Raw genomic sequence first — 12,474 nt, 5'->3', positions numbered from 1 at the left:
AATAGGGGCAAAAATGTGTGCGTCGCGATCACAGTCTAGACAGGTAGAAAACAACCACTACAACAGAAATGAGGCATAGACGTGCATGTTAGATGCACAAAGTCGGGTGCGTCTATGGTGCCAGGAGGAATATTCCACGGTGGATTCCGTGAGGTTTTACGGTGGATTCCGTAAACTTTGATGATCGGGGCTCATACACAAAGTGGATTCTTTGTGCGAGAAGTTGATGGGGACGCCTGTCCTTTTCGGGCGTTTCATTAATTTAGTGTGTACATGGGTGATTCCATAGCGGGTGATTCCGCAAAATGCATATTAAATTAATAAACGTTTATGAGTTTAGAGTGCGCACTCGTAATAAATTAAGGTTAGGATTTATTTCTAACCAGTTGATTTATTTATGTAGCTGAAGACTGCTAGGTATTCACTTTTGTCAGTTTAATTGTATTATTTTACTAACGATTGTGAATGCTTCAGTTGATGTGTAGAGATAGCAGCAGTGGCGGAGGAAAGCATTGGAGTCTAGCGAGTATTCGACCTATGGATTATATTTTGATAGGCGCCACGCATATATTTTGCCGTGTCTATTGAGGCATCGATTATTTATTATTATTTTGTATGCGCCTATGCACACGGATATGTTATTTCTATTTGGACATTGTGATTGGGGGTGCCAGACTCTTTGGGCACCGTCCACTAGCTTTATTTCTATTTTTGTAAAAGCAAACTCAAAAGCTAAAAGCTTGTCATATTTTTGTAAATTGGGCTATTATTGAGCATGAAGATGGAAATATACATAAAATACATGCTTTGTGAAGCACTCACACAAGGCATGGGGGAAGATTGAACCCAATTGGTCTCTTGCTCTTGTCGTTCATGCTTTTTACATTGTAATTTGTGCAAAAAGGTAGAGTTCATTGTTCTTGGGGACCTTCCCGGATTCACTACGTGAGCATACAGTGACCGATCTGCGCACTAGTGGTATCAGAGCGGAGCTGAGATCAAGAGCTTCCAATCGCTACCCATCCCGTGCGAAGGCAGAGCTCCTAGAACGATCGGGCTCTACGGTCAATCTCATCGCGAACATCGATACAGGCAAACTTCTGGCGATCAAGAACCCCTGTTTCTGTCATCAGATCGCGAAGGACCGAGCTGTACAGGCGGAGGACCACTCATTCATCTCCTTCACCAAAATCATGGATAAACAGAGAGAAGCAGAGTAACTTCTTTTCATTAAGCTTCAAAGACCAAAGTTTGAAATTAATAAGCTTGATTAGAAGCTTAAGAAAGCTTCAATAACCAAATCGATTTCAAGGCGGCGTGAGGCTGTTTTGGGCGGCGAAAAATCCGCCAACGACATACTCCTGTCCTTCAAATCAACAGCGTATTAAGAAGCTAAAAGCTTCTTAATCCACTAAGTAGCTCAAAGCTCCCCAACTTTGCAAGTCAACAACTCCAGGTCCCGCGCCTCAGAGATCAAGTTCTACAAGTCATCTGTGATCAAGTTCTGCAAGTTCACTAAGTCGGCTAAGTTCTGCAAGTCTGCAACTCTGCAAGTCACCTAAGTCTGCAACTCTGCAAGTCAAACTAGTCAACTGGAGTCAGAACTGACTTGTGCTCAAAACTCCTAGAAGGGCTGTTCCTGTGCAGAAACTCCGAACTGCAAAGTTGTTCGTTGAAAGGTATGCTACCCATACGCAGGTTTGCTGAAGCATTTTCAGCACAGGAAGAAGGAAAAATCGCAGATTTTCTGAAGATTGAGAAAGAAATACCCAAAAACACATAAGCCTTGTATCCCCGAACTTGAGCTACGCTCATCCCGCTAACCTGATTTTGAGTGAGAAAGGTCTTTTGAGTTTTACAAGATGACGGAACCACATATGGATGATCCTATGGCTGAAGACGACCTACCTAAGCCTAGGATGGTGCAAAAGCTGGACTTAATCATGATGCAATTGGAAGAAGAACGAAAGGCTAGGCAAGCATTGCAAGCGCAATTGGCAAAATTACAAAGAGCGTCTACTGACAAAGAAGAACCTCAAGCTGAAGATTTGATTCGACGTACCATCGACGCCACTCTTGAAGCTCAAACCATTCGCAAGGAATCAAAGATAAGTAAACGAAGTTTCAAATTTCGCACTTTCAATGGTATACGAGAAGGAAAGACTGTTCTAGCATTCATTAGTCAGTTTGATGACTATTTCCATGAGGAAAATTATCCAGAAAAAGATAAAATCAAGTGTGTTACTAATCATTTGGTAGATAGAGCATCACTTTGGTGGACTGTAGTACGCAAGAGCATAGAATGTCTTGCTACTTGGGAAGATTTCAAGAAGAAGTTCATGCAGAATTTCCTTCCACCCCAATTTCATGAGAAGGCTATCAAGCAATGGGATCTACTCCAGCAACGGGATCGTGAGCCTATACCTCAGTATACAGAGCGTTTTTGGAATGCACTCCTCCAACTACGCATGCTTGAAGACGTACCAGAGACGACACATAAGCGGAAGTATATGTCTGGACTTCTTGGATATTACTATGCTGAAGTTAACATGTTCAAGCCTGCTACCCTTGAAGATGCCATTTCACTAGCTCACGACACTGAAGATAAGCTACGCGGTAGAGACAAACGACCATAGCAATTCCAATCCAATGGTAATTATGGATCTAAACAATTCAATTCCAATTTTAGAAGATTTAATCCAGGTCGTTTCTCTTCATCATCTTTCCGCAAGAATTGGGCTAAACCACCTGCATTACCATCCAATGTCAATCCAAATCCTAAGCCTATTCCACAGCCAAATCCAAATGTACCTAGACTTCTCGCCATTGCAAATAATGTAACGAACGCCAAGCCAATAGTATGCTATAAATGTCACCAGCCTGGACATCTCGTAGCAAATTATCATTCAAAGAAGCCACCAGCTCATATCAACTATCTTGGAGCCATGGACGAAGACGAACATGAGGATATGCCTGATTTCACTGAAGATGAGGACGACACTACTACTACTTCCGACACTTTACCAGGTATGCCTACTCCACATTCTTTATTGACTATGAAATGTTTGGTGCATGGAAAGGAAAAGACTATTTTGCATGATGACGGTAGTACTCATGATTTTATTTAAGCAAAATTAGTAAAAGAATTGAAATTACAGACTGTACCTACGCATTATTGCATAAAAGTTACATTTTTAGGCACTACGTATAATGGTACACATGAAGTGCAAGACTTAGAGATTCAAATTGGCCAATACACTGAAAGAAGAAATTTCTTAGTTGTTCCATTACAGTCGAGTGACATTATTTTAGGAATGCCTTGGTGACACCAGCATAATCCAAATATAGATTATTCCACACATACAATGAATATTAATTTTCAAGGAAAATCTATTACATTATATGGTATGCATGCATCTAATGTTTTTCCATTACTTTCGCATACTCAAGCTAAACGTGCATTACACAAGAGTAGTAAATCCTATCTCATTTGGGTGAATGAATTGCAAGTAAAGGAAAATCATATGCACCCTAGGCATAAGGAATTTCTTGCATATTTTAAGGATTGTTTTGCAGAAGACCTACCACCAGGTTTACCTCCTTCACGTCCAGAAGACCATAAGATAGATTTGATCCCTTGCACACAACCACCTTGCAAAGCACCATATAGGCACAACCAGATAGAGCAAAAAGAAATCCAGAGTCAAGTTGAGGAATTACTAAATAGAGGTTTAATTCGACCTAGCAGTTCTCCATTCGGTGCACCTGTACTGTTAGTCAAGAAAAAGAATAATACCTATTGTATGTGTATTGAATACCGAGATTTAAATAAGATCACTGTAAAGAATAGGTATCCTATTCCTAGAGTTGATGACCTTATGGACAAACTGCAAGGATCTTCTATATTTAGTAAAATTGACCTTAAGTCTGGTTATCATCAGGTGAGGCTAGATAAGTCTGACATATTCAAGACTGCATTCAGAACACAGTTTGGTCATTACGAATTTTTCGTCATGCCATTCGGATTGACTAATGTACATGCTACCTTTAGTAGAATGATGAACCGTATCTTTTTGAAATATCAGTATTGTGTAATTGTTTTCTTTGATGATATTTTGGTGTTTAGTCAAAATGAGAAAGAACATTATGAGCATTTGTCATTAGTTTTTCAATTATTGAAAGAAAATCAACTGTATGCAAATCCTGAAAAGAGTGAATTCTTTAAGATAGAAATTGAGTATTTAGGTCATATTGTATCATCTGATGGAATTAAAGTTGATCCTAAGAAAATTGATGCAATATTGAATTGGCATGTTCCTAAAAACGTACATGAGTTACGCTCATTCCTTGGTCTTGCTAGTTTTTATAGGAAGTTTGTACGTAATTTTTCATTACTTGCTTTACCATTAACCAAACTTCTCAAGAAAGGAATTGTTTATCAATGGACCGAAAATCAACAGAAATCCTTTGACTTACTGAAACATGCATTAACCAAAGCCCCTGTTTTACAGTTGCCTGACTTTAATAGACCATTCTTTCTAGTAGTGACCGATGCTAGTGGATCAGAAATAGGAGCCGTACTTATGCAAGACAATCATCCTATAGCATATTCTAGTTGTAAGCTGAAACCCTCTAAGCTGAAATATTCCACATATGACAAAGAACTATTAGCAGTTGTACAAGCATTAAGATAGTGGAAACACTACTTAATGGGTTCAGAATTTATGATAAAAACCGATCAGCAAAGTATTAGACATTTACTTAGCCAACCTCAAATCTCTGACCGTCATATCAAATGGGCTTCCTTTATTCAAAGTTTTCATCCTATCATTCAATACCAACCTGGAAAAGAAAATGTAGTGGCTGATGCATTGAGTAGAAGACCTGCCATTCATAATATTTATGTCATATCTTTTGATTCTTTGATTGCTATGAAAGATACATATCACCAGGATATTACTTTTCATTCTGATTGGAATAAATTAGTTAAAAATAATTTCATTCCTGTTGATTCATTTGCATATAATGATGGATTTATGTTTTATGAAAAGAGACTGTGTGTTACAATTCCATTCCGATCTTTTGTTTTGAATGAAATTCATTGTCCCCCATATCAAGGTCATAGAGGTATCATATCTACATTACGTATGTTAACTGAAGATTTTTATTGGCCGCATATGGATGCAGATGTATCTAACTTCGTTTCTGAATGTTTGATTTGTCAAAGAATTAAGAGACATCATGGTAAACAATATGGATTACTTATGCCTTTGTCTATTCCATCTAAACCTTGGGAACAAATTTCTATGGATTTCATTACTGGTTTACCAAATACTAAATCTAACCATGATATGATTTGGACAGTTGTAGATAGATTTAGTAAACAAGCATATTTTCATTCCATGTAAGAAAACTTTAACAGCATCACAAGCAGCACAATTGTTTTTGAAAACTGTTTTTACTAACCATAGATTGCCAAAAGTTATCATTTCAGATCGTGATTCTAGATTTTGTAACAATTTTTGGATTACTTTGTTTGCTAATCTAGGCACAAAGATTGATTTTTCATATGCATTTCATCCAGAAACTAATGGACAAACAGAAGCCACAAACAGCACTATTCTAGATCTTTTGCATGCATATACTATCTCTAAACCTCAGACATGGGACACTCATTTGCATTTATTACAGTTTGCATATAACAATACACCGCACACATCTACAAAGAAAGCACCGTTTGAAGTCATTTATGTATATAGATTATCTACACCTGTTGCATCTTTGTCTAATAGAATTCAGAGTGTTGATGATATTGTCAGTATGCATAACAGTATTTTTGATGAGGTTAAGGACATGATTGCTAAAGCCCAGCAATCATATACCAAACAAGCCAACAAGAAAAGACAAGCCATGAATTTCAAAGTAGATAATTATGTTTGGCTGAGAATAGAAAAACGTAGACTGCAAAGTGTAGATAGACATCCAGTTGTCAAACTAGCTCCTAGATTCTATGGACCATTTAGAATCATTCATAAAACTAATGATAATGCATTCAAGTTAGAATTACCATCTCATTGGAAAATTCACAATACATTTCACTTTAGTTTATTGAGACCATTTAGAGGACAAATACCAGTTCACCTTGTTTATGAAAACCCACCTTTATTAGAGGAAGAGACTGAAATACTTGAACCAGAAGCTATCATAGACACTGACTTTATGACCACTAGAACTGGCCGAAGGTATTCTAGATATCTAGTTAAATTTAAAAACCATCCTGTAGAGGAAGCACAATGGATGCACGCTAGTGACTTAAATGCTTTCCCCACTCTGTTAGCTCCACATTGAGTTAATAGCAATTGAGGTCAATTGCTATCCCATCCCGGGGTATGATGCCAGGAGGCATATTTCACGGCGGATTCCGTGAGGTTTTACGGTGGATTCCGTAAACTTTGATGACCGGGGCTCATACACAAAGTGGATTCTTTGTGCGAGAAGTTGATGGGAACGCTTGTCCTTTTCGGGTGTTTCATTAATTTAGTGTGTACATGGGTGATTCCATAGCGGGTGATTCCGCAAAATGCATATTAAATTAATAAACGTTTATGAGTTTAGAGTGCGCACTCGTAATAAATTAAGGTTAGTATTTATTTCTAACCAGTTGATTTATTTATGTAGCTGAAGACTGCTAGGTATTCACTTTTGTCGGTTTAATTGTATTATTTTACTAACGATTGTAAATGCTTCAATTGATGTGTAGAGATAGCAGCAGTGGCGGAGGAAAGCATTGGAGTCTAGCGAGTATTCGACCTATGGATTATATTTTGATAGGCGCCACGCCTATATTTTATCATGTCTATTGAGGCATCGATTATTTATTATTATTTTGTATGCGCCTATGCGCACGGATATGTTATTTCTATTTGGACATTGTGATTGGGCGTGCCAGACTCTTTGGGCACCGTCCACTAGCTTTATTTCTATTTTTGTAAAAGCAAACTCAAAAGCTAAAAGCTTGTCATATTTTTGTAAATTGGGCTATTATTGAGCATGAAGATGGAAATATACATAAAATACATGCTTTGTGAAGCACTCACACAAGGCACGGGGGGAGATTGAACCCAATTGGTCTCTTGTTCTTGTCATTTATGCTTTTTACATTGTAATTTGTACAAAAAGGTAGAGTTCATTGTTCTTGGGGACCTTCCCGGATTCACTACGTGAGCATACAGTGACCGATCTGCGCACCAGTCTATCATAGCGTCTATAACTGCGTGTAAACGTACGTGTAAATAGACGCGAATTTTGCGTCTATATATCTGTGCAAATAGACGCTATTATAGACGCGCCAGCAGATACACAATTATTTAACCACCTAAAATTAGCAATTTCCATCATTAAAAAACCAAAGTTAATAATTATTTAACCACCTGAAATTGATTCTTGAGCATGCACATGTGCGCATGATAAAAACCATAGAATTAAGAATACACATTAAATCATTGAATTAAAAAAATAGAGTTAATAATTACTTTTTCATTGCTCTCTAATGAATGGCTGTTTCTCCAGTTGACAAGCCTGATATAAGTAATTAGCGGCAAGCAACAGAAACCTTACAATTAGTAGTAAGCATTGCAATATGTATCTCGTAATTTCTCTACGTACTTGAAGATGATAAAAGATACTTTCTTTTTGTTATGGAAAATTCAATTTAGCTTTAAAATTGACTATTGATTCTTGAGTATGCACGTGTGCGCATGATAAAAAGCATAGAATTAGGAATACACATTGAATCAATAAGCAAATTAAGTATGTTACAGTGAATGATCCATCTCATCTTCAATGAGATCAGCCCTTGCTAAACTATCTATTTCTAGGTCTATGTTACCAAGAGGTAACGAAACAAATAAGTCTATCCCACTATCAGATATGTTGCTATATTGCTCAATAACTTCATCAATATCATCGACAATCACATTATTGTCTTCTTCTGCGTTTCCTTGAACATCCTCGCGAGGTTCATCTTGTACTATATCACGCATATCATCCATTATGGTGTCATCATGCACATCATCATTAATTGTTGGATTGTCATCTGCTATCTCCATGTCATTAATATTACCACATATTGGTTTGAACGATTAGATATAGGGATGACATACCACCATCGGTTATTGTTTACCATTGGATGATACACAGTCTGTATTTGAAAAACAAAAGCAAAAAACTTAAGTACTTATTATATTGTGTATATGTATCACATGTATACATATAAAAAAATTAGCCTTTGCATATATACATGCTCTCATTGTTGAGGTAGTACTAATGTGTCATTCTTGTTTTGGTGAAATTTTGTAGAGTCAATGATTACAAAACCACTTGGATGATGTCTGATTGTGCAATGCTCACCATTTTTTACCACTTCTTTAAACCACTTCACATCCAGTATATATATAAAGAATCGTCTGAAGTCAAGCTTCAGAATATCTTGGATCAAGCCACAATAACCTTCCATGGTACCATTGGCATCCTCGAAGTGAGCAAGGACACCACAATCTTGGGTATTTCTCTTTTCATCTATACGTTGAGTTCGAAGATGTTTACCATCACACCAAAGTGCATTGAATAATGTGCACTAGTAGTAAAAGATAAAAGATCAAACATGTTAATTATTTATATAAAATAAAACTTATAGAAACAAATTAATTGATAGTATGTCTCATCTTTGATAAGCAACCTCGTGCGTATTCCCACTCTTCTTGAGATATATTAATTTCCTCCTCTTTTTCCATTCTCTCCATTTCCTCATGTAGCCAATCTATATCAATATAACGTGGGAGCACATTTAGATGATCTGAAAATGAGACATTACGTCCATATCTAGTGCGAAATTCTTGTCTTTCGCTTTTTCTTCTTGCCCTTGCTTCATTATATAGTGTCACCCATTTGCTCATTACATCACTATTGAGCACTCAAAAACTATTTAACTTACGAAGTTCTTCTTTTGTTAGCACTTTACTCATTCCTTTTCCTTGAGGTACTATAGAGGTCATCCTCAAGTCTTCATCATCTTTCCATAGTCGTGGTTGAGAGGGATTCACTTCAGCAAGATATTCAGAGATATAAACAAGGGATGGTTGCACTAACCAACCCTCAGCCATGCTTCTCTCAGGCCGTGCTTTTTGCCTCACAAAATCTTTCAAGGTTTTCATGAAGCGCTCAAGAAAAAACATCCACCTTACATGAACTGCTCCACAAAGTGCGATCTCATCAATCAAATGTACGAGTAAATGCAATTTAGTAGTCAAAATGGATTGAGGAAAAATTCTTCCACCAAAGAAACCACCTCAACAGATAATACTCGAGCATCTTGCAATGTGTTTGGATCAATTTCCTTAGAGCTCACGTATCTGTCAAGATGTATTTGAGAATTGTTTATTTCTGTGTAGAAATTCAAAGATGTATAATGAAAAAATACAATGTATACACATCACAAGCTCTCCCATCTTGTAAATGATATCACGTACATCTTTGGATATACAATGGGATATGCTAGTAGGAAGTACGAACTGAATGTAAACAATATTCATAGATCAAATGATTAGTTGAGGAAAAAGTCATCATACCCCAAAGTTTACACATAGTTACTCCACTAATTACTATATTTATGGTTAGAGATACCCTTACTTGAATCATTTTGTGCCAATCGAGGGACTTCAAACCAGATAGTTGCTCCACACCTCTTTTCTTTTTCTTTATAAAGGCTCCCTTGAGACATCTCATACATCCTGTGGGTGTTCGAAAGCTATATATTTGTTCCTTCACTATTTTTTCCTCGTTCTTTGACAACATCCAAGGTGCATAGGGTAGCTCAATCTTTCCTCTGGGTCCAATGCATGGCCAGGCTTGTCTCATGTGACCAATGTTACGTAAATCCTCCCTTACATTAACAGAATCACGAGCCCCTATCAAGTGATCCCATAATGTAGATACAACATTTTTGAATATGTGCATGGGGTCCAACAGGTGATTGATCTTAAGTTCAGTCTAGTACGGAAGACGAAAAAATATAGAGAACCTAACAAACAAACAATATATTATGTAAAAAATTCATCATGCTAAATACTTTAAAGTCAATCGAGAGAAATACACTTCTTACCCGACTCATGCTGAGTGGAGGGTGGTTGTCAGCATTAATCCATCTCTCCTTCCAATCTCGAATGGTTAGAGATTGTGGAGTCATTCCATTAGTAGGGAGAACATATTTGGGATGGTCAATAGGAAGAAATCGATGATTATTGTCGTAGATAACCTTCTTTAAACGTGCCGGCCTAAAGGAAACTAGAAAGGGACCGCAAATAGGATATGCATGATATCCTGACGTGGTTAAACCTGAAAAAACAAGTGAATTAATAAAATGCAATTGATTCAAGTCTTGAATTTCAAATATAGAGTTATATACATGTACGTGAACACTCTCCGTATCCTGGAAAGTCGTGCATGGTCCACAACAACATGGCCTTCAATGTGAAATCTCTAGAGGATGCAGATGCACTTGTATCTTGCACCTCAATACCTTTCCATAGCATTTCTAACTCTTCAATCAAAGGCTCTAAGTAAATGTCCATGTTTTTTACCTTCTACTTTCCAGGAATCAGAAGGGACAACATCACATGTCCCTTTTTAATTGCCATGGATGGAGGAATATTATAGTTCACCAATACCACTGGCCATACACTGTATGATGTGCTTTTGATGCCAAATGGATTGATTCCATCCATACCTAAACCAAATCTTAAATTTCTTGGCTCTTCTTTAAAAACGGGCCACCAATTATCTATATGTTGCCATGCCGGTGTGTCTGCAGGGATCCTCCATTTTCCATCACTTGGACGATGACTAGTATGCCATGACATGAGCTTTCCAATAGACTCACACTTGAACATAAGTTTTATACGTGGAAGAATCAGAAAATGTCACAAAACCTTACGAGGCACATCCATTGACTTCATCTCCACTTTGTATCTTGATTCGCCACAAACAGGACACTCTCGTGCGAACTCATGAATCCCACGAAATAAGACACAATCATTGACACATGTATGGATCTTGACATAATTGAGGCCTCCCAGAGATGTCAAGTAATGTCTTGCTTGCTCTCTCTTAGTTGGCAATTTGTTTCCTTTTGGAAGCATTTGTGATAATAACCTACATATATTTTTAAAAGTGAGTTAAAAAACCACTAACATATATTTCTGTCTGATTTCAAAATAGAATAATTAATATTATGATTCATAATCCAAACTGAATTGATATCTACTTCAATAACGCATCTAAACTGACATTACTCCATGCATAAATTGTTTGCAAGTTAAGTATCTCGAGGGACGCACGAAGAACGGAGTACGTACAACCTTCATACAACGGAGTAGATGATGCTACATATAGTGGATCATCTGGCTTCGTAGAGTGACCTTCTCCCTGAACTAGTTGCGAAAATAGATGGTGTACCATGTTGTCCAAAATCTCATCCTCTACGACTTGATGGGGCATTTCATGAGGGCTACTATCATGGTCGCCAGTCTCTACTCTTCTTGAAGACTTTGCCTCCTCGCATCGACGTTTTGCAGCCTCTCGATGCCCGAGAGAGAGCATCTGAGGATGTGGCACAACATCCTGCTCAACCACAAAAGGGAGTTTCATGTACGTTGATATATAATTCCGTAACATAGACATGCAATCTTAGTGGTTAAAAAAAAAAGAATATAATTCCCATTCTCTATACAAGCTGAGGTGTGACATTGCAATTCGACGTGCTCGAAAAATACACCCTCGACAACGATCACACATGCATTTAATTTTTCGTCGTAGCCATGCATCTCGATTACGAAGACGCAATGTTTCATCCTCACCTGAGAATGTGCTCATTGACTCACCAGCTTGCACTGCACTAGGTGATGACGACGTCGACATGATTAAACCTAATTCATGACAACATCAAAATATTTGTCATTCATATGTTTACATAAGATCTCAATTTTAAATACACAAAAATCATCATAAATACATTAAAACTTATGATAAGAATTCACTATCAAAACTTATCTTAAAAACAAAAAATTATGATAAAGCCCAAATGCCGTCTATATCCGCGTTTAACTACACGTCTATATTGGCTATTTTCGCGTCTATAATCGCGTCTATCAGAACAATAGACGCATATATACACGCGAAAATAGACGCACACGGCAAAATTCAAACCATACTTAAATCATTTCTTTTCAAACTGCACCTTTCCTTTCCTGCGTTTTTTGCAGTTCTGAAGCTTGAGTTTAGCCGACATGTAGTCTCTTCATGCCTCACCTCCTCATGACTCACCTCTTCTTTCATTTCAAACACACAAGAAGGGAAAAAGGAAAGCCAAGGAGAGGAAGAAAGAGAGAACAAGAAAGAGGAGAACAAGAAGAAGCAGCA

Source organism: Lygodium microphyllum, chromosome 25, assembly GCF_053477565.2.
Source record: "Lygodium microphyllum isolate KBCC chromosome 25, Lygodium_microphyllum_v1.1.10, whole genome shotgun sequence".
Lineage (NCBI taxonomy): Eukaryota > Viridiplantae > Streptophyta > Polypodiopsida > Schizaeales > Lygodiaceae > Lygodium > Lygodium microphyllum.
Note: the sequence above shows the minus strand (reverse complement) of the source record.